Source organism: Alosa sapidissima, chromosome 11 (genome assembly GCF_018492685.1).
Source record: "Alosa sapidissima isolate fAloSap1 chromosome 11, fAloSap1.pri, whole genome shotgun sequence".
Taxonomy (NCBI): Eukaryota; Metazoa; Chordata; class Actinopteri; order Clupeiformes; family Clupeidae; genus Alosa; species Alosa sapidissima.
Window position 1 is genome coordinate 19,560,285 of NC_055967.1, and position 24,132 is coordinate 19,584,416.

At 42.0% G+C, this 24,132-nt stretch overlaps 1 long non-coding RNA gene across 1 annotated transcript; it reads left to right on the forward strand.

Moving 5' to 3' along the window:
* Positions 1 to 1,925: 1,925 nt before the first annotated feature.
* On the forward strand, positions 1,926 to 23,402 carry LOC121724344. The gene is made up of 3 exons (XR_006035188.1): positions 1,926 to 2,119; positions 13,785 to 13,789; positions 23,392 to 23,402. It is a non-coding gene; the product is annotated as an uncharacterized LOC121724344 (long non-coding RNA).
* The last annotated feature ends 730 nt before the right edge of the window (positions 23,403 to 24,132 follow it).

The following is a 24,132-nucleotide window of genomic DNA, read 5'->3' on the forward strand; positions in this document are numbered from 1 at the left end:
TTAGAGCCCAATAATCCTATGAAAAACACTTGACCTATGAAAAACACTTGATAGAGACTGATGTGAATATGTTGTCCTTATATGTGGTGTCTATTTATGTCTGGTCTATTATTACCTTTTTTCAATCCATTATTATTGCTTTTGCTATTGCTTTTGTAAAGAAATACATCATAAATATCAAGAAATACCTCATGTTATGCCAACATATTTAATTCACCTGAATATAGGCTTCAGTAGATAGACTTATGAACATCTGTTGTCAGTGTGCTGTCGACCCCTTAACTCACAATAACCTACATGTTTTGTTTTCTCTTTTTTTTGGTGTGGACTACCATACGTCTCACATTCGAGGGCTTTTCTAATGTTTAGTGAGGCAAATTTATGTTCTCCGCCATCTTGAATTTCACATTTCGATTTTGGGCCAGATTCCAAAAATAATTCAGTGGAAATGCATGGATTCCAGTCTATACTATGCTATGCAATGCAATGAGTTTTCATCATATTTTCGACGTTTGGCTTTGTTGCCCATATCAGGCTCGGGCTGTGCAGCGATAAAATGTGACATCTGTCCATTTTAAGTTAGCTATCGGAACGTCACATTACAGTCATGTACTGTATGTCCAACCTCTTACGTGTATCTGTCACTTAATATTCATTTCTATACAAACCAAGGCGGCGGATTCCTAAAGAAACGCAAGCACCCACACCATAAGTTTATCTAAATTAGCTATGTACCAAAAAATACATTTTACAGTGACTCGAAGAGCTGTAAACAGTGTTGTAAGGCTGTTAAGCTCAAGCTCCAAGTTACCGTTCACTGGAAACTTGCAGCTAGCTCGGCTGGCGGCACTGTTGCTAAATTACGTTATGAAGTTTGGCACAATACATTCTCACTCAGGATAGGGATCAATAATACTTTCCACTATCCCAAAGATTTAGTATACATCTCTTCTATGATTTATTTCGATTTTATAATGTTGACAATTACATAATCATTAAAAAAAAAACATAGATAGTTCTAACATGAAATAAACGTTTTTCCTTCTTTTTTGAATCAACCTTCCGCGCCTCCCCTCAAATTATTTGGCGCCCCCCATGGGAGGCGCGCCTCACAGTTTGGGAACCTCTGCACTGAAGTTTGCTTTTATGTTTGCTTGAGTTACTGAAACTGAAAGTTCCAGGAGCAGCACCATAGCCATGGTCCCACACTGTACAGTGTGAACGGGTCAGACGTCAGCATAACAGGCCTTGAGGGTGCAACTGATCCTGCTATGCGATTAATAATAGAAATTGATGAGTAGGTTTATGCGATGATTTCAATTTTCAAACTGTTTTGGTGATCTTTAATGAAGGGTATTATATATTGTGAATACCACCCCCTCGAAAAACTGTTAACAAATTATAAGATGTTTTAGTAACAGGCTATAATCTCTCTCCCATACGGCAAATCAACACCGAGGTGCTGTACCTGCTACTCCTAGTCATCTTCCTCTTGCTGCTTGTCTTCAGCTGCACCTCATCTTCTTGCAGCATCTCTTCCATGAGTCCTCTCCAAAGCAGGAGGAGTCAGGAGTGCGGCTGGCTTTTTTTTGACAACAGCCTCTGTCACGGTAGGCGATGACATACTCGTTACAATCTTTTTCACTATTCTGACAGTGCTTTTAAAGGGACACCAGGCAACGTTTTCGTGTTAATTCATCATCTTCGTAAGTCGGCATATGGTTAAATGACTCATTACAGGGTGAATGAAGACTCTCTCGCCCGCCCCTACTGCCTGTAGGAAGAATATCCCGCTTGCAAGTTCGGTGTATCCTACCTGCACAACCTTCAGTCTCACAAAGTCTCAGACATCGCGAGAAGCAGGATCAATTTTTACATCCTGCATCCCCAGCACAGAGGCAGGCTAACAAAAACCGGCTAGCAATTGTTGCAAACATGTGTGGCAAAGTGGGCAAAGAAGCAGCGAAAACCCTTGACGGAAGATGCAAAGAAAAGGAAAAGAGCTTCACACTGAGCAAGGGCTCGCAAACGCATCGACACGTACAGACGCTAGGGTGAGCTTCGTAGAGAAAAAGCACTCAGGCTTGCCTGGTGTCCCTTTAACCCTCTAACCACCCAAGTCGCAATATTGCGACAAGCGTCATTACTGAATAAAACAGACAATAGACCCGAGTACAGTGTACACGCGAGAAACACACGAAGAAGACGTGCATTTCCTCCATAACACGGAAACGATGCGGGCCATAGTTTTGCACAAATTGAAGCAGAAATACACCAAATGTTGAAAAAAAAAATCACGTGTGAAGTCTTGGGTCTGTTATTCACCTATTCTGATTCTGAAAGAGAATATCTGCCTTTTGGAGAATATGATCGATCGTCTATTGACTGATAGTCACGGTGCGTCTGTGAATGAAGGTGCGTCTTTGCGACAGTGTCCACTAAGCATACCATGCTTATTTCTATGCCCAACATAGCTGGAGGTTACCCTGGAAATCCAGAGTGAGAGCACAATGGAATTGTCTCTGCGAGACACTCTGGCAAAGAGCAATGATGCACTTACTTTTACCCCAACATTCCGGGGAACCAGCTAAACTGATGAAGACAGCGCTGCAACGTTGGAGGACAGTACACATTGGTCGTAGTGTTATCCGATTGCGTCGAAGTCTGAAATCATTCAGAGTAAACATGGTCTAGTGTTATCCAATTGCGTGCAGTGCAGTGTTGCGCGGTCTGCCCGAAATAATGAGTCGCCCGCGGTTATGAGTCATAAACAAAATATTTTAATGATATTCAGGTCATTTGCGGGCGGGTCAGTTAAAATTAATGAAATATATATGTTCTACAAATAGGCCTACTTAAAATATCACGAGAAGGCTAGCATAAATACAGTAAAGCATCAATACAGTAAAGTCAACAGTAAAGAAGCAAGACGCGAGTTAAAATAATAAAACATCCCTTCAGGAAAAGCGATATGGGAAATATTGGGAAAAGTTCTTAAAGAAGATGACAGTAGTACAAGTTATGGTCTAGGCCTACTTCTGGCGAAGCCATTTAAAAGTATGACAGCCAAAACGGGCAGCCTGCAGGAATAAATGTTATGGCACAGACTACACAGCCATATCTACCGGTATGTATAGGTTCGCGCATGCATAAAAGTTACCTTAGTTTGTTGTGTTTGTGACTTTAAACAGTGGATGTGCTTTAGTAAAGCTTTGTGCTTCATTCAGCATTATAAACCAGTTCTTACGCTTACGATTTTCATTGGTTGTTGCGTTCAATCTTACCCAGCTACAGAGGTGCTATTTCCTGATTGGCTATTATGGCCCCTTTCTTTATTCCTTGTTTTTTTTTTTTATTGGCTGGTAAGTGACAGGCTCTGGTCATGACTTTTAAATCCTGGCGCGCCAGCAAGATCTACGTCAATTTGACGTCACGTTGTCGCGCTACCGGTTGGGTGCGTCAGGTATGTAGAAGCCTTAAAGCAGGCACAGAGATGCGCTCATGAATGCCGTTTCCAGCTAGAGCCGCGCTAGAATTTTACCGGGGCACTGGAGACTTTTACTAAGGCACGTGCCCCAGTGAATAAGGTCTAGTGACGCCCCTGGCCTCACCATTTCTGTTTTCGAAAGAAAGATGTATGTCCATGGCCTTCAAATCTTATCCTAGTGTTCTAATCCTTGGTGGTTGCGTGCGTGCTTGCGCTCTTATTCTCATTCTCTCTCCTGCGCAAACATTATGTCCTGCATGCCTACTGCGTGTAGTTCTACTGCATAAAGTTTCGCAAATAAATTAGTTTGTTTTGAAAATGAAATGGCCTACTGTCACACTGCATGCAGGCTATAACCAAAAGCACACATTTTGTAAAAAAGCGGGTCGGATCGCGGGTCGGGTATAATTTTGTACTCGCGGTCCGAGTTGCGGTCGGGTTGATTAAAATATCGGGCGACCACGGGCCGCTTGTGCGCAACACTGGTGCAGTGAGATTTTTAAATGCATGCTTGTTGCCGCCCCTCGAGTTGGGCCATTCCACTGTTCTTGGCCAGACCCTTCTTTCTAGATTATCAGGGTCTGGATTTTCCAGGCTAGCTGGAGGTGCCAGTGGCAATAGTGTCCATAATGGACGTGATATAGACAGCAGGGGTTGTAAAAATAGGGCTCTAAAGATCTACCCGAGTCACCCGCGATAGGAACTGATTTGACCAGGCTACTTTATTGTATAGTAGCATAGGGTTTGTGATAGTAATAGTTTACTATTGTTGGTTTACATTTCTGATTTTACTGTTTTCCTGTTCATTTGTTATGTGGGTGAAATGACAAAAAAAGAAAGTAAAACTGCTCAAATATGTTCAACATCTAGTATTTACTGAAATGTGCATAATTCACGGTGGTTACCATCCAGTGTTGTCATGCAAATTAGATGAGTAAATTTACCCCCTTCATAAACTTTTGTTCATACTCAATGATTTTTACATTTACAGTGGGACTTTATCTCTGACCACTTGCAAGCCATGGCCTTTTGAAAGGTTGACGTAAAAATCCAAATTTTTTTTTTTTAAACCCTGGCGGCTAAAGGGTTAAAGGAGATAGGCTTAATGTGGTATTCTGTAACAAGTGACTATGTCTGTGGGGAAAACATTTAAATATCATCAAATCAAACAATCAACAATCAAATTACACAAACCAGCATTCACACACATTGCATTCTGGGAGGCTAGCACTCAGTCCAAAAGACACCGACGTTACAATAGTGTAACGTCGGTGCTTCCGGACTTTGTGCTACGGACTTTGGTACAGTGCATGCTGGGATGCGGGGGTGAACTTTGGGGTGTTTTATGTGGGTAAATGCCTTTATTTACTGTTTAATGTCTGTGTTTTAGTGTAGCGTGTTACCCTTTTAGTTCTTCCTCGTGTGTGATCCTTTTTGTGTGGGTGGCTGCGCACCCCTGTATGTGTAGTGTGTGTGTGTGTTTGACTTGCCTAGTGTGTGCTGTTTATGAGGTCTGTGTCCCTGCTCCCGATGATGGTGAATAAAAGTTTGCCTTAAACTAAGCTCTGGCTCCTGACGCATAAATGTTACAGTGGTGTCAGAAGACAAAATGGAGGCCTCGTTTGATCAAGGAGCATGCTGCAGTGCTGCCCCCATCTCGGGAGAGATGCTGGGGGCAGGCGACCTAACCACAGGGCCGGGGCCCTTCAAGCCCCAGCTGTAAATAGCCCTTGTAAGGGCTGCTAGAAAGCCTACGAAAGCCCGCCCGAGAAGAGTGAGGAGTGATCATCAAGGCCTGGCTGTGCAAGAGAGTCGGAGTCGGCGGCAGCGATCTAGCCGGGCGGCCAGCAATCCAGGTCGATTTGAAAACCACCTGTTCCTGTGGTTCCCCTACCATCTCTGCCGCTGTGTGCTACTGTTCCCATGTAGGGTTCTACAAGACTGTGCGGCAGGTTCTGGAAGTGGATTGCTGAAGCTACGTGGCAACAGAGCACTTCGAGCGCCAGCACTGCCACAAAGAGGGCAAAGGATGGATTTGTGCCTGCAGCTGCAGTTCTCTGCCATCCTGATCTACAAGTGGGTATTTCCCTCTTACTGAAAGGCAGTAATGGCTTTTAAAGCCATAGGATCTTTTTCTGTTTGTCTCTTTCTGTATGCATGTATTCTCATGTATTATGCATGTATACAAAGCCTCTATAGTTCCTGAGTGTGTCTATGTCCAGGGCATATTGGTAAATTCCATCAGTCTCTCTACAGATTTCATACTATTTACAGTATAGTAAATTATGTACGTGCGTATTCCTCTTGACTGTGTGTATGTGTGTCTCTACACTGGCTTACAACCAGAAGGTTGTGAAGCTGCTCCGAGAGAAGGTGGTTGGGTGTTGCATGACATAATTGGTTTGCTTTCTCTTAGAACACACCCAGACCTACTTGGATGAGCCAGTGCCTCCACTACCTGACTGCATGCAGCTCTACTCCATCTCCAATGTAGCCTGGTAAACAAAACTAATTCGCCAAGTGACTAGAGTCTGGTCACTCACGATTAGGATTCCTTTCCAACACTTGCATCGTGACGGGCACTAACTTTGAAATCATTGGTCCAGCCTAACTAACCAAATTATTCAGAGATTCATAACATTTCTTCTTACTTCGCCTAAACTTTACACACTAACACTACACAGCATTGGCAATCAGGATACAATATACGTGGGCCTACTTTTGCTGTAAATACATTTACACATTTTTCCAACTGCAATTTTTGATGTTTGCAGGCGTTGCTACTATCGTTAACCAAAGCCACTTTCGATTTAAAAACTATAACGTGACAGCTGGGAAAATACACTAGTGTCCCAGGAAGATGTCTTCTGTCTTATCCAGCACTTCAATGAGGTTGAGCTGAATTAAAATTATTTCTTAAAGGGACACCAGGGAAGCCTGATGTTTTTCGCTACGAAACTCCCCCTCGCTCGGTCTGAAGCTCTTTTCCTTTTCTTTGCATTTTCCGTCAAGGGTTTTCGCTGGCTCTGCCATTATACCAGGGCTCTACACTAACATTTTTTTCCAGGAGCACTTGTGCACCCAAGTTAAAAAATGTAGGAGCACAGACAAAAATTTGGGCGCACAGTCAGTTCTGTACTTAACTTACATATAATCTAACATTACACTCTAGCTACAGTTAAACACCCAGAGGAAAGAAAATGTTAAAATGAGAGCTCCTCTCTTTCTCAATTGTTTCTCGTAGACAATAATGTGATCACAGTGATATAAAAATGAGATTATTGCTTTTGTCTCCCGCTTCTCAGGTTTGTCTCTGGAGCAAAAGAGTTAAGTTATCTCAGTGTAGACTCCCTTTAATCTACAAATGAGATCTCATCAATATTTTAAATAATGCTCAGTGTTGTCTAATTTATACATCTCATATTTTACTCAGGCTGATCCACCAGAGAGCTCTCTCTGTAAACTCATGCAATTCTCATTTCAGATCTTTTTTAGCCTGGGTGTTCCCATGCTGCGATTTGATTCACACTGCTAAGGCAGCCTGGAGACCATGGAGCAAATTTTCGCCTGAGATAGGGGACCAATCACAGAACAAGGGGGAAAGCAAGACGATGATGAGCTATGCACAGACGCATTTGATAGACATCCGTGGCACCCAATAAACGGATCTGGGCATTTTTTTCAAATACGAGAAAATTAACGTTTGGTTCCCAGACCACGTCTCATTGAGAAGTGGTGGCGCTAGCCAGGCTAGATCTTTTTGGTAAATCTCAGATTAGGCTCCATTAGTTCTGTAAAAGAGATCTCTTCACAAGCTTGAACCGTTCTCATTCTAGTCATCTCAGTTTAGTCCTTTTTTGATTTACAAAAGAGATCTCAGCAAAGGCTTATACAATACTCAGACTTGCTCAATTTATATATCTCATATTTTACTCAGGCTTATCCATCAGAGAGCTCTCTAAGTGAACTCATGTAATGCTCATCCAGACCTATTTGTTTTATAAATTAGTCTGATCTGTAAGAGCTCTAGCTGTTGTACAACAATTCTCAAATGATTTTCATTGGCTTATTTGTTTTAATTGCACATATTTTCAAGTTCACATTTGCAAACAGTAGGCCTAACCATGTGATGTGACCACCACACATGACGATGCTCTGACAGACCTCTGAAGTTCGCCTACAAAAAAGCTACCATCTATGCCCATATAAGGAGATCACCTGTTAAATTCTCGCGCACGACGAAATCGGAGATGCAGACGTTTTCCTGAATGCACTTTTGTCTTCAACCTTTGAGTAGATATTATAATTAATGGTACGTAAAGGCGGCACAATTTGATTTTTGCTACCCCAGAGCTAACTTGCGACTTGTTAGCAAGTTAGAGAAATCAAGTTAGACTCCAGAGGTTTATGATGGTCGGACGTGACAAACTCGCATGCAGAAGACTCCTACCAGAAAATGCAGTCTAGATTTGGCGCCCAGTGAAACCAAGTGAAACGGTGTGTGGGTATGAAGGATTGTGCCACCACGAAAACTCAGAGAAGGTACATTAACATTTTGGTAATTTGCTAAAGTTCTTGCATATTTTTAGACTCAATATATCATTGAACAACCTGGCGAAGCAGCACATAAAGTTAGCTAGATAGTTAATGTTAGCTACTTGTAAGTAACATCACTGGCTGTGCCGCTTGTATAAGCTAACGTTAGACAATTTAATGTTGCTAGCTTACTTTGCCTTATACAGCTTTAATCTGTATGTTTTGAATGTTGTTAAGCCATGCTGTAGCCAAAATGCACGGAATTTTAAAATGTCTTTGGGATGTCAGTAAAGATGACGAAGCTAACGTTATTGCCACTGGTTTAAACTGGTTCCAGCTCAGTGCCACTGAAAAGAGGCCGGCAGCTTTTTTAAAAAGACTGCGCTAGACCATCTGATCAAATTGCTGAACAAACAGCGTACCAAAATGGTAAGTATATTTTTCCCCACAATATGTTCTCACTTTTGTTTAACCTGCTATAAATTACAGAATATTGTAACAGGAGTTAAAGGGCATTCTTGTAACCCAGGTAAACTAGGAAGTAGCGTTGCTGCGGTCGAGGGATCGAGAAATAGGCAAGTCAGCATCTGCAGTCATGAATAACTTAGCGGTCAACATTTCTTTTGCAATTAATAGAATCTGTAGCATGCAAATCAAACCAGCTATTAGCCTAACTGAAATAAAACCATGATATATCTAGGTATGGTGAAGGCAGGGCTCTACAGTGCACCCATTTGATGCCGTGCGAGTGGAAAAAAATATTTAGGCGCACTGGTGCGAAGGTCAAGAAGGCTTTTGTTACGAGGGCTGGAGGTTCCAAAACATCCATGAAGCTGGGGTAATTTTCTCTTATTTTAAATTATTTCCAATTGTGGTGAGCATTATTGGTGGGCTTTTTATAAAGGGTAGGATTCTATTGCACTAAAATGATTCAACCTTTATACAGTTAACATCAAACTGTGTAGCTACAAAAGCTACAAAATCACATTGTCATAGAAATGATAGAGGCGAAATTTCCACTAGCTTTTATGAAGATATTTTACAGATGGGCTGAACATACATCAAAAGTAAAAAAAATGACTAACCAAAATGATTAACTCACCAACAATATTTGTTGTATGGTGTATGCTGTATTTTCTGTATTTTGTTTTTGTTCTTGACAATTGTCAGTGTCTCTTGAGTGATCAGAGCTAAATGTTTTGGGCTAATTTAGATGTAATATTGAGTCATTGTCTTTCATTTACCGGATTGACCCTAAAGCACTCCTACTTGTTTACAAATCACTTAAAGGACAAATCCGGTATGAATTGATCGATAGCTCTTGTTGGAAATCACTGTGTGCTGTTCATAGGAAAAAGAAAATGTGGCACAGCCAATTCTGAGTTATGGACAGGGAAGTATAGCCCAGAGCCGTATAGAAGTACTTTTGGTATTCCTGACCTAATGCAGGGTAGCCGCGGGGTCTTAAAAGTCTTTAAACGGTCTTAAATGTCATGTTCCTTAATTAAGGTCTGAAAAAGTCTTAAATTCTGTTGCCGAAGTCTTAATTTTTTAAACGAAGGTCTTAAATTTTAATTATACTAGCCTGCAAGAAAGGTGAAATGGGAGAAAAAACAACAACAATGTGAAAATTCAACAGGGTCGAACGTAACGTCAGAGATTGACTATGTTAGGTCACAGATACCTGCGATTACAGGGTGTTACTGGGTGGTGCTATACATGAAATGAGTGGTTATGGAATGGGTTGACATGGCCCTTTGAGATCAACATACAAAAAAAAAAAGGTCCTCCTAAACCCTACGGTTCTCGAGATATTCACAGAAAACTGTGTCTGCCCTACCCTCCTTTCGGGGGTCCAGTCCAGCAGGGGGGCTACAGATCAAAACGAAAACAGGAGGATCCATGCTATCCATGTGGGGTTACATGCCCACCAAGTTTCGTGTACCCCGGTCTTACAGTGTCCCGGGAATCCTTGACGGAAATTTGGACATGCCACGCTGCGCGGTGGTCATAATAATAGGCTCAAGTTGATTTGCTCACTTGCACCTCTCAACTTTGTGTTGCTAACCTACCTAGGCTATGAGATGTACGTAGGTCTACTATTGGGTTTAATGCCATTTAGAAATAGGCAGCGCAACTTTTGCAAACTTTTACATCTGGAGAGAGCTTCTTGCTAACTAATTCTGCTAGCTCAGGTCTTCACTATTCACTAGCCTAAAACAGTGAGACTGAAGGCTACAGTAATTACTCACGTATTTCTTAAAGTGACAAGCACTCAATTACACCTAGGCCTACACACCACATTAAAATTTGCCTAGGTGTAATAGTTTAAAAATAAATGTTAAGTATTCAAATTACTAAATATGTTTAGCAATTAAGCAGATTAATAGTAATTATGCAGATTAAAAAATACTATACATTAACTGTACACTTTGTATGAATTCGAAGGTGTATGAAATAGAAACATATGAAATAAGCCATAATTTTCCGTGTGTGTGGAAAGAGTCAAGCAGAATCTAGGATGCCCACTGGTGTGAATGATAACACTATATTCAATATTACTGATGTCAAGGTGGTCTGGGCCCCCAAATCAAATACATTTTTTAACAATTATCGAAGAAGTATCGAAATCGCTATTCTTGATGTGGTATCGGTATCGAAACAATAATTTTGGTATCGTGACAACTACACTAGTCTAATTTCTTGGAATATGCGCAAACAATACTTTGGGTTTTCGCACCGGCAGAAATGAATCAACATAATCAGTCGAAAGGAGAGGACAGCACATCATGGGGAAGTGTTGTTTTAATTGTCATTATGGATTTGATCTGGTGTTTTACAACCGCATAATGGGTGTGATGTAGGTCTTAATTTTCATGTAAGTGGTCTTAAAAAGGTCTTAAAGTCTTATTTGGGGTGGTCAAACCTGGGGAAACCCTGTAATGGAAAGACGATACTGAAGGCTTTTTTGCCATATTGAGTCAGCTTTACTTTCTTGTCCATAACTTGTCTAGGTTATGACACATTTTATTGTTCTTTGTCCTTTGGACAGTGCCTGGTGAGCTCGAACAACAAGGCTTTGAATCAGTTCAAAGTCAAAAAGTCAAAGTCAGCTTTATTGTCAATTTCTTCACATGTTCCAGACATACAAAGAGATCGAAATTACGTTTCTCACTATCCCACGGTGAAGACAAGACATATTTTACCAATTTAGGTCCACAGACAAACATAACATTCAAGTAAACAAAAAAGTAAGTAAATAAGTAAATAAGAGGGCACATATAATAATGAAAAAATAAGAGCAGCAAAATTTGGTTGAAATTGTGCATAGACAGTCAATAAAATACTAGTGCAAAGTCAGGCCAATAAAAGGCTTGGGTAGTTCTGTTTGACCTAAGTAAGAAAGAAAGTGGCATAGTGGTGCAAGTTATGTAAGAGCAGCAGAAGTGTTGTGTTGTTTACACCAGATTTGCCCTTCAATGAGACTGTGTGACATGTTCCAGCAATACTCATCACTTAAACCTCACTGATCACAGGAGAAATATTCCTGTTGAAACCCACTATCAGAACTAAACAAGGCAACGCTGCATTTAGTTGTTATGCGTTCGGACTATGGAGCCAGCTCCCAGATGACAAAAACAAATTGCCCAAATTACTTTTTCTGACATCAGGACTCTGAACTAAACTATTTTCAGATGCCCCTTTTTTTTTTACAGTGAATAGCCTTAGTCCAACCAAAACAAGGTTTTGCCTAGCGGTAAGCTGGATGGGGTTAATCCTAACCTGACAATACAGTTTACTCACTAGATGAGGTGAGGGAATTCAACAAACTTGTTAAGCTTGACAAATATATCAATAAAATCTGTTTTTCAATTGGGCAACATATAGCAAATGTGAGTGGTAGCTATCACATCCCCCATTCTGTGTTTAAGTGATTAATAAAGGTGTGTCTGATCTTTGAGCTGTATCAAAATTCCCACAGTTATGAAAGCAGACGGTCAAACAAATGTCTTACTTTGTATTTTTGAGTGGCTCAGAAACTAACAATGTTCTATTTTCTGCTCTTCTCTCCCTCCTCCCTTTGGTTGGTTCCACCACCAGGATAAAAGACGCAGATTGACCAGCCCACGCTTTCTTCCACCATTGTACACAGTATGGCACGCTTTGGCACAAGTTCAGTTTGTTTATGTTATTGTTTATTAGTTCATTTCTCCATGTTGTATGATTTATAGATAGACTTAAATCGTCATTGTGCAGTTGGTCCGTACAATGCAATTTGCTTGTGCAGCTTTTAAAAATAATACTCACATACACACTCACACACAAAAAAATAAATAAATAAGAATACACATTATAAAAAGAACATATCAAGGCATTAACATGGTCCATTTTAAAAGTGCATCTGTGCAAGCTCCCATTGCTTAAAGTCCATTTTAAAGTACAACAGTTTTGCTTTGTTTTATAAAATAAAAGTTTGAAATGCTATGGAGTGCCCTATTGTTTGACCCTCAAACTGATATCTCAATTGTAACTCCTACTTCTCAACAGTTACTCATTGCAATGTCTCCTCATTTGCTCTATTACAGTGGTCCCCAAACGTTTTCTTCCGAGGGCCAGCTCACTATGCCTGGCTCTAAGAGAGGGCCAGAGACTCGGAGTATATTAGTAACCATACAGTAAATAGCTTAGTGCTGTGAACAACAGCAGTCTACCTTAGTTGAATATTCCATTACATTTAATCATAGGCTACTGCAATTTAATACCATTGTTAGCTGTGTTTATATTGCAATCATGCCATATCAGTGTAAAATGTAGCTCAAATGAAATATTACAAATAAAAAATAGCATTCCCAAAAGTATTAGCAGGGAGTCCCAAAAGTGTATTTTATTCAAAATGTGACCTGTTCCTAGTGACATTAATGCAAAAATATGAAGAAAATCAAATAACGAGACACAAATATTGATATAAAGCCTGACATAAGCCATAATTGCTGCGCATAATTGACTCGAGTGGCTTGTGGTCTGACTCGACTGTCACCTGACGTCCGTACAGGTACTGGTGGAATTTCCTGCATCCGAAGAGTACTGCATACATCTCCTTCTCGATCTGCGCGTAGTTTTGCTCGGTCTCGTTGAGCGTCTTCGATGCCTACGCCACTGGCTTCTCGACTTGCAGCAGCACGGCACCTAATCCACATTTCGATGCGTCCACTTGTAGCTTCACGTCTTTCGTGTGATCGTAGTAGGTGAGTACTGGTCCAGGCTCTCTCATCACGTGTCTTTAATGCGTTGGAGTGCTGCGTCGAGGTTGGAGTCCCACACAAACTCGTTGCCTTCCTTCAGCAGCTGTCGGAGCGGTTCTGTGGTTTCAGACAGTTTGGAAGCGAAGCGGGAAAGGTAGGTGACCATGCCCAATATGGTCTCGAGCTCTGCTTTGTTGCGCGGTGGCGGCATCTCGTTGATGGCTTTGGTCTTGCTGTGGTCGGGTCTGATCCCGTCTCGTGTCAGCTTGTGTCCGAAGTAGCTCACCTCTGGCACGCAGATGATGCTCTTCTCCCTGTTCAGTTTTACGCCCTTTTCTCTCGTCCTCTCAAGCAGTGCGCACAGGTTGGCGTCGTGTTCCTCTCTGGTGCGTCCGTAGACCAAGATGTCATCGACGATCGCTGCGACGCCTAGGAGCCCCTCGTCCACTCTCCGCTGGAACTCGTCTTGCACTGAGATGATGCCGAAGGGAAGCCTGTTGAATCGGTATCTCCCGAAGACGGTGTTGAAGGTGGTTAACATGGATGACTCGTGGCTGAGCTTGATTGCCCAGTATCCACATCTGGCGTCCTGTACGCTGAAGAATTTGGCACCGGCCAGTCGTGGTGTGATGTCGTCCAGTGTGGGAAGCGGGTTATGGGGTCGCTGTATGGCTTTATTCAGAGGTCGGGGGTCTAAACACACTCTCAGTTTTCCTGTTTTGGGCTTCTCTACAACAACTAATGCGTTTACCCACTCGGTCGGTTCAGTCACTTTTTGTATCACTCCCATCCTCTCCATCTCATGTAGCTCGTCTTTCAGACGGGCTCGCAGTGCATGCGGGATGCGGCGGGGTGGACACACCACTGGCGTGACGGAGGGATTCAGGTGGAGGGTGCACTCACCGGGGAACTCCTCCGTGATGCTCGTGTGTGGCTGCGCAGTGGCCATGTGTACCAACTTGACCATGTTGAGATCTAGGCAAGCCCGCATTCCGAGAACAGGTGGTGAGCTTTTTGCGTGCATGATGTCGAAGCCTAGCGTGACTTTTGTCCTTGTACATGCAGGTGAGTTTGCACGAACCCTCGATGCTCAGTCTCTGTCCGCCGTACCCAGAGATGGTGCCGTCTGGTGGGCTCAGTCGTGTCTTGCCAAACACTTTGTGAAACGTCTCGGCTGGGATGATGTTGGCCTGTGCACCGGTGTCTATTTTGAATTTTAACTTGTGTCTCTGTCTTCCCAGCTCTACCTCTGCAAACGCTTGTTCTCTGGTTGTGTCGGGGTGAATTTTGGTGATGGTGTGGATGTACAGCTCATCTGTTGACTCCTCGTCGGTCTCGTTGACGCAGTGGACTTTCTTGGGGTGGTACCTGGGCTTCTGCCGCTGTGGTTGTGATGACCTGCAGACCTTTGCGAAGTGGTTAGGCTTCTTGCATTTGTTGCATACTCGTCCTTTCGCCGGACATTCCCCCGTACGTCCATGGTCATGGTCATGGCATAGCAGTTTCTCACACACTTTTTGGGAGTTTGTGCCAAACACAATCCTGTCCCTGATCATGTCGTCCTCATCGCGAAAGTTACTGTCTTTAATCATGAGTTTCAAATCCGTAATAAATTGATCTATGCCTTCCCCCTCCCCTTGCACTCTCGGATGGAACTTGTAGCGCGCGAAGATGGGGTTAGCTTTTGGCTTTACGTATGTGTCATCTGTCGTAGAAATTCTTTAGTTTCTTCCTCTGATCCGCTGTGAGTGTCCAGGTGCTGTAGACATCCCTGCCTTTCTCTCCGATCCACAGGAGCAGATAACTGCACTGTTCCTCCTCCGTTTTCTCACGCAACGGTCCGCTGAACATTAGCTCCACGTGCTGGCGAAACTTTTTCCATGCCTGAGGTAAATTTGTTGATTCCCAATCCATCCGAGGCACAGGTACGCTGAAGTGTTGTCGACAGAGTATAAAACACTAGCTATTCTGACACCATGTAATATTCTGTTGTTGCTTATTGACATACAAGTGTCTAAATAAACAAAGAATAACGGAGCGATCACTGATCTGAACTTAATTTATTCACTGGTATAATACACCGGGCCGCTAGGGGCGTACTCCACATAAACATGAATATGTTACAGCAGCCTTCATGTCAGCTGTAAAAATATGAGAACATGGACCTACTACATCAGGATACTCTGTAAACATTTAACACATAATCAGGAAGCTACTTTGCTGTTCAGTGTGTGATGTGTTAAAGTTGTACTACATTTAAAGAAACTTATTTTTATTCTTTGTTTCAAGTGCACAAGAAAATACCACATTATGATGATGATGATGGTTATGGTTACGCTTCTGTCCAAAGCGACATACAAATACAAAACAATATAATACTTAAAACAGGGATCAATCAAAAGCCTAATGAAATAAACAATGATAATGGGGGGGGGGGGGGGGCAATAATAAGTAATAATGTCCATTCAATCAATAATATAATAACATGGTAAGACTACATCAAGGAGAATATCAATAATACACAATATCAAATTAATCAACAGCCTAATGAAAATAAAACAGTACTACTGCATACAAACCACGCATAAGTGCTTAAAAGACCAAAAACTATCAAAAGAACTATGAGCACTGGCTAACTCATTCCACCAACATTGAACCACTGAGGAAAAGTCTTGAATTTGACCTAGCGTTTAAGACTGGTCGACACAACAGAGGCTCATCAGAAGACCGCAGTGGGCGGTTGGGGATTTACATCTTGATCATTGAATTAATAACCAATAATTATTCTTCTAACTTCTACATCTTTGTGAAGGCTACTGTTAAATACTAAGCAATGGCCTCTGACTTTTAAATACCAAAGCAGTTAAATGCAGTGGTATAGTCTACGTGATGCACAGGACTACACAGTAAACCCATTTAAAAAGCATCATCATCTCAGTGTACCCATTTAAAATAGGCAAGGATACATATTAAATAACATTTGGGGTTGCTCACAGTATACCCACCACTACAGCTAACTAGACTACACCACTGGTTAAATGGCGCATTGCAATTTACAATTTGTGTGAGTTCAGGGGCATACAGAAAGTTGAAGTTTGGGTGACATCAATAAAGAAAATAGAAACAAAGTGATGTGTACAGCCTCAAGTATGAATAATGTCACATTAACAGAAGGTTCAGAGCAGCGGCAGATCTTTCTTGGTGCCACGTAAGTTATTGAAAGCCATGTGTTTTCAGAATGTAGTGGTGCTGTGCCATGTCCCATGTACTGTATAAGGGGCTTCAGGTTGATTGAGTGACCGTGGGTGATGGGTGATGATGTCAGGGAGATGGATGTCAGGGGACTTGGAGAAAAGGGGAGGACATGCCACCTCAGCCAAACCACTTGACGGCATACCGATGTAGACCATGGAGACCACCTTGCCGCCACCTCCAGTACATGAGCCAGTACCTCAGCCATCACCCATACCTCATCTGCAAAAAAGGAAAGTTACAATAAAGTTACTCAGACAATTTTACAACATTACAAAGCATCTAATCAAGCACTCAACACCACTAGTAATACCAATTAATTAAATATATGTGTGCAATAAACTTCACAGCCCCCCTAATGTTAACTACACATTTAAATATGCGGCGTGAATGTTATTAACTTGCGTCAGCTTGAAAAATAACGTTATCAGTATGACTCATGGACGTTAGATGACAAACTAAGGTGTTTCTTTCTCAAATGTTCACCGATATCGCTGGGAAGTGACTGGTTCTTGACGTGTTAAATGCAGGCGTTTCATTTATCGATCATTCACTTATGCGGTCTACAACTACCGACCTACCGATCTATTTTTTACAGCCTATGCTATGACCTACCATCACAGAAGTAGCTCTAACGGAGGTGTCTTTATCGTTAACGTTAGAAAAAATGCAACGCTGGCACATTAACATGACAGGTTGATAAGGTCCATGCTTCACATTACGTTAACATTAACTTACGTTGCTTTATCACATCATAACTGTACTGACTGTCTAGTGTTAGTAATCCCCATGTACAGTCAATGGTTACTCCATGTTGAGATGGCATACATTAAGATTGAGATATTTGAAAACAGCAAAAATGAATAAAACCGAGTAAATCATGCATCGACTGTTACGGGAGCTGTGTGCTAATCATCATCAATCATTCAACGACTAACTTAGCCTACCGTTGACGGTAACGGTAATGTAGGTATAATTCGCTGTCCGTATTTCTGTCGTTAGCTCATTAGTATTCACCATACTAAATTGTCACAGTCTATAATCAACATAATAAGCCCTCTTAGACACATACCGACAAGAACACTTACCAGACAAGAACATACCGAAGATTGTTGTTTGTACTGTTTAGCTAACTCACGGCCGCAAAATTCATCCAGCCAGCTAGCCTTCGGCGCCGAGTCGACTTCATTATCGACCTGCGTTGTGGAAAGGAGAAGGGGGCGGGTTTCACTCGACAAGGGGCGTGTTTAACTCGCCGAATGGGCGCGCCTGACCGCGACTCCTCTTCACTGCGCATGCTTCAACTTCTGCTGTGCAGCCGCACTTCAAATTGGTTGCAAATTTTCCAAGATGGCGTCGCCTCGGCGGCTTCAATTCCATAGAACACTGCTGAATGCAACCACACTGTCTAGTTCTATACAGTCTATGGATCTGCACAATAGATAGACTTAGGTAAACAACTTTGTGAATATTGTTGTCAAAATCTCAACCCAGATCCGAACTCTTGGACAGGTGACTGTTAAATGCTGTACACCGTTGGAAATCATCACTGCGCCACAGAGCTGACGGCATGAATGGTGAATATAGGGGTAAATAACAATAGCGTACACAACTGTTTCACCAGCACATTTAAATGACACGTGTTAAACGTTAATTCAAAGCAGTCGTTAATTTACAAGGTCAGCCTATATCAACCAATTAAATAACTTGATGACCCTGAATAAACAAAAACAGATGATTTCACAGATTAAACTAAGGTAGTCCATCATTAAGTCTGTTATGTGCAGGTGTGCCCATTCACGTGCTAAATGGCATTAACCACCTTAGTCCAGACTACTGAAGTTTGGAAACTGTGTGCCCATTCACATGCTACTACATGTCATTAACCACCTTAGTCCAGACTACTTAAGTTTGGAAACTATCATGGTCCAAACTTACAAAGTACTGTAACGTCGGCGCACAAGACATTGCGTAGCGTTCTCCCACGCAGGGCATGCTGGGATACGGGAGCAAACATTTGGGGGGTTTATGTCATTATATCTCCTAAGTTATAAGTGTAAAGTTAGCGTCTTTATTGTAACATGTTCCCCTTTTAGTTCTCCCTCGTGTGTGATCCTTTTTGTTTGGGGGGCTGCGTCCTCCCCTGTATGTGTAGTGTGTGTGTCTACTTAACCTGCCCTGTTTGCATTGTGTTCTGTGTCTGAGTCCCTGCCCTCGTACTCATTAAAGCTTGCATTGAACAACGCTTGGTGTCCTGAAACCTTTACAGTACTATGTAAGTACGACAGTTTTGGGAAACAGTCGTAACTTAGATGTTGGTTAGTTGAACGATGCATCATACCACGTTAGTAAAAAGCTAACCTCCGTAGTTGTACGGGAAACACATCCCTGCTCGACAGTCACCGAGCTGCAGGAGTTTGACCGGAGATAAACACTATTGGAACTCCCCCTTTTACCGTCGGTCTCGTATTTCCGCCGTCTTGCGTGTATGTTGTCACTTAATATCCATTTCTATACAAACCAAGACGGCGGATTCCTAAAGAAACGCAAGCACCCACAGCATACAGTGGGCATCGCTTTCAAATGACCACTTCATTCGCGCATTACGCGGCGTGAAGCTGCGTGAAGCTTTAGTACCACTTTCAGCCACTGTGCGTCGCTCTGCCACTGTACATCGCTCTGCCTGCCGTCCCTTACATAATTGTTGCCGAGAGTAATCCCAGCCTACGAATTCAATAACAAAATAAATCAGGCATAATTAAACATTACCTCGATTTAGGCTACTTGGGTATGGCTTAAGGCTTGACTACACGAAAATCGAAATTTGCTGTCTACATTATTGTCAGTGTTGGGGTTAACGCAACTACGCAAATCAAAACAGTGGTGTGATAATTGAGCCAGTAGAGAAATAACTGTTCAGAATTAATCTGTAGCCTTGGGTAGGCTTCTGCAGAAAACAATGTTGTTGCCGATTTAGTACTATCTGGCTACGTTTTTAACAGGCTACGCAATAGAGGCTTAGACAACTTAGACCCACGTTTTGGTTTCGTAAATTAATTTGGCCTACTTCTTGACTGCAATGTAGTCAATTGACTGCTTGACATGTCATTTTTATTTTTCTGTACAATAAACAATTACATCTGCTTTATGCCGCATAATTACATTCATATTTGGCTGACTGCAGACGCGCCACTTCCCTCCCCATATTCCAAGATTAAGATAGTATGAAGTGCTTTTTGTAAAAAAATAGTTAAAACGAATAGCTATTTGCAATTTGACAAAACACTGGTCCTCATTTTGCGTATGCGAGGACGATATGAGCCTGTTGCATTTAGTTAGATGTCCGAGTCACGCATAATGTTTGAAAACCACTGGCTCGTAATCACAATAATTTAACACACGACAGTTGGATAACCTACTTCATCATGTCCCCATGCCTACATTTTTGTGAGTAACATAGAGATCGTTAAAAACAAAGTATGGCTCTCCGTTTGGGACATCGAAAACTTATATTTTTAATAGACTACCGTCGAAGATGCTGACTTGCAAAAGCCTCGGGATAACACGTTATCTCCACTATCATCAGTCATGCCCCTTGATCAAAGTGGGGAATGAAATAAAAGTTTGAGAACCACTGGCTTAACAAGTTACCTACAGTCCAGAACACAGAATCTGTTGTAATATTCTGATGATCGGCGATGATATCGGCAAATGTTTGTTTTCCAAAGTAAGAATTTCACTTCACCATGCACCTTCGACAATACCTGGCCTACCTGGTATCATTACAAACATTATTCTGTGTCCTAAAACTGGCATATTTTATGGCATTGTGTCATGTAAGTTCGTTGCAAAATCTAGAGAAATGTGTGAGGTGGTCAGCGGGGGACAATTGAGACACACATTGGATTGTGTTATTACTTGAACACTCCACACTATCCACAGCTGTGGTAGGCCTATCAGGGGCAGGAGGATTACTGTCAGCGCAGGCTTTAATTCTTCAACAGAAGGCCTCGAATGTTGTCTTGTTTGTGGAGCGCTTTGCTTCGCTTCTGTAATTTCGGCTTCATTGAAAATGAGGGCTTCCCTCAATGACCCTCCGAGAATAAATAAAGGTTGAATGAATGAATGAATGCAGGCTTGTCCAAAATAAAGGCATGTGGTTTGCGCAGCCTACAGTAAATAACAGACCCGCCAGAATGTGCGTTATGATGCTTTTTTACGAGCAAGATGTTTTGGTACCCTACGCACACTGCATGTTCTTAAATAACAATGATCATCAGTAATATTCGACCATTAATTTGGGTAAATGGGCAAGCGTGACCACCTTGATTGGCTGATGATTGTAACGCGGGCATGATTCCAAACACCTCCCTTACGATGATGAGTGACAGGTCTCAGAATGCGTGCGCTACACAAGGACGGAAGATGATGAATAACTGGGGTCGTAGGCTATTCACAAAGGCTTTTATCTTACTACTAGGAGTAGGCTACTACTCGCACTTAAAGATTTTAGATTGGAGTTTTCTCTTAAAAGTTATTCACAAAGCCTTTCAGACAACTCCTAAACTAGGAGTGAGTCTTCGTGGCTATGGGTGACGTCATTACTCATGCACGAGCTTGACTGAAGTGACCACCTTGATTGGCTGACGATTGTAACGCGGGAATTCCAAACACCTCTCTTCCGATGATGACTGACAGGTGACAGGTCGGAGAATGCGTGCGCTACACAAGTAGTGCGAAGGACGGAAGATGATTAATAACTGAATAAAAAGGCCTAGCCTAAATGAATAAAGAGTAAGGCAAAACAAATAGCTTAGTAGCCTAATGAAACATGGGCCTATGGATTGATGCAGTAGCCTACCTTTGCAACATTATTAAATGAATCTGTCACCATATCCCTAGGCTACGTTTGCAAAGAGGAGAACATTTTAATTTGATTCACAATGAAACGTTACATTTAATTTACATGTTAACAATGAGTAGTTTTGGTTGTTGTTGGTGGCGTTATTGCATCCCTTTTATGAATGCAAAATTGTTCCCTTGCGATTGGAAGCTCCTGTTGCGCATAGGCTATTTCAAAACATTGCAACGTAAAATGCCACAAAAAAGCTGTTTATGAATAGGTCTTAGTGAGTTAGGAGTCCTCTCGACTTAAGCTGTCCCAGACTTAGGTGCTACATTTAGGTCTAAAATGCTTCGTGAATTACTTTTTGTGAAAAAATTAGGAGTCCTGAAGTTAGGAGTGACACGCCCATTATTTTTAGGAGTTGCTCCTAAATTCGCCAGTTAGGAGCTACTTTTAGCCTTAAAATTCTTTGTGAATACGGCCCCTGAATAAAAAGGCCTAGCCTAAATGAATCAAGGCAAAACAAATAGCCTAGTAGCCCAATGAAACATACGGATTGATGTAGTATCTTTGTAACATTATTAAATGATTCTGTTACTATGCCTACGTTTGCAAAAGAGAACATTTTAATTTGATTCACACTAATGTTACATTTAATTTACATGTTGACAATGATTAGCCTAGTTTTGGTTGTTGTTGGCGGCGTTATTGCATGTTAGTTATGCCTACAATGCAAAATTGCTTCCTCGCGATTGGAAGCTCCTGTAGCTGCATAGGATTTCAAAACCGCAGGTTTGTGAATAGGTCTGTGAGTAAGGAGTCCTCTTGACTTCTTTTAAGATGTCAGAGGTGGGAAGGTGTGATTTTTTGGGGGAAGGGCCAGATTAACTGGGCACAATTGTCTGATGGCCCCCCTTCCCCCCAGCCAATGTGAATCGGGTGGTTAGTTAATAGGCCTATCGTGAAGATTTTTCCTGCCATCTAAGGCACGAGCGCATCTGTGAGGCCAAGCCTCACCAAGTAGCTCGTTTGTTTACAACTAACATTCCATTTAATTAAACTGCTTTATAGGCTATGCCGAAATAGTTTTCAACATTTTGAATATTAGTGTCGGGTGAATTGAAATGTTCTCAAAGTAGCCTTATGGCTGAAAGCTGCTTGGGACCCCCCCCCCCCCCCGTCAAGCAATATAACCATACAAACGCGCTTCCTGCACTCATTGTTTCAAAAGGAGTAATTTTGGCTTTGTCAGAACTGAAGAGCTGTGGACGACACGGCACGGTATGCCCAATGAAAATAAATTAACGCAACGCAACACAACACAGACCCCACTTCTCTCGCGTCAGTCACTGACATGAACGAAACACAGAACCCGCTTCTCTCACGGCAGTCACTGACAGTAACCTAGAATAAATGCATGGGGAAAAACACTTCCCCATGACAAAGACATCGTAAAACACTGAAAGTTAATATTTTGTCACTAGCAACATTCATCTGTCCTTTGTCAAATGTATTATGTTCCAAGTACCCTATGCGTAATTCTGCTTCATAAAGTTGAACAAATACATTTGCTTATTTCACAGAAAAATATAAATAGCCAGTCTACAGTGCAGAGTTGGTAAGTTATGGTAGGCCAACCTGCAGTGAACATACAAACAGGGGAAATTATTTCTCTTGCAGCTGAGTAGCCTCAGGTGCGCACGTAGACATAAGGCCGAACATGCAAGCGCCAATGAATCGTGCTCTCACGACAATCGCGCCGTTAAACTTAAATAGGTTAACATCACTCTAAGTTCGCCTTCAAGCAAGGAAAACGATGATTTGAAGACATCTGTTTCGTTGGAAGGGCAAGGGGTAGCAACAGGGCAACACAGAGACAGGCCCGATGGCAGGGCTGTTATGAGAGTATTAAAATATGGGATATTCTACGGGAAAACATTAAAACAGGGATTTTTTTGTCATACTATTAATCACATATGATTATTTGTGAAATTGTGCAAACAGGCGCAACACATTTGAAAAGGAAGGACTGGTAGCATGCAAGCTCACGGGAAAGATTGATTTAAGAACGTTATCACAAAGTGTGTGGCTGTGGCGCGGGCGGAAGACAATTGGCAGGGTAGGGTCATGTCTTTTTTAACAATTCTGTCGGAGGGTCATTGAACAATTTCTAGCAGACAAGAGAGGGTCATGCAACTTCCAACTGAAGCACTCAAAATTCCTCCGGTGGCCCCTTCAATAAATAACGACCAGTCCCTAGATTGCTGCTGGGCTATATGTCTTGGTTCTGTTAACAACTCATTGTCAAACGCATAGCCTATCTCGCGGTTGCATCCATTACAAACAAACATGCACTGTGAACGTCTGGGATTGGGGAGAGCACTAAATGCTCTACTGAATAAGCACGAAGTGAAACCTTTAAATGAAAAACACTCTTTAATAATCCAAAAAAAATAAACCGCTAATGAAGTAAACTTGACCATCAAAAATCGTTTATCGCTTGTAACTCCGTGATACCAGGACGTAACAGGAAGGCATTTGGCTGAGCAACGGAGGTTAATATGCTCCATGTTTTGTCCAAACTGTCTATCATCGTTGCACTCGGAGAAAACCGGAATGTTTCATTCGTCCCCATTTCAATCGTCCCGGTTGTACCTACTCAAAACGCAGATAGAACCTTATTATTCTAAGGTAGCGAAATAGCGTTCAGCATGATTCATGCCCAATTAATTCCCCCTGTTAAAGTGTTCGCCTTTGTAGTTTGGTTT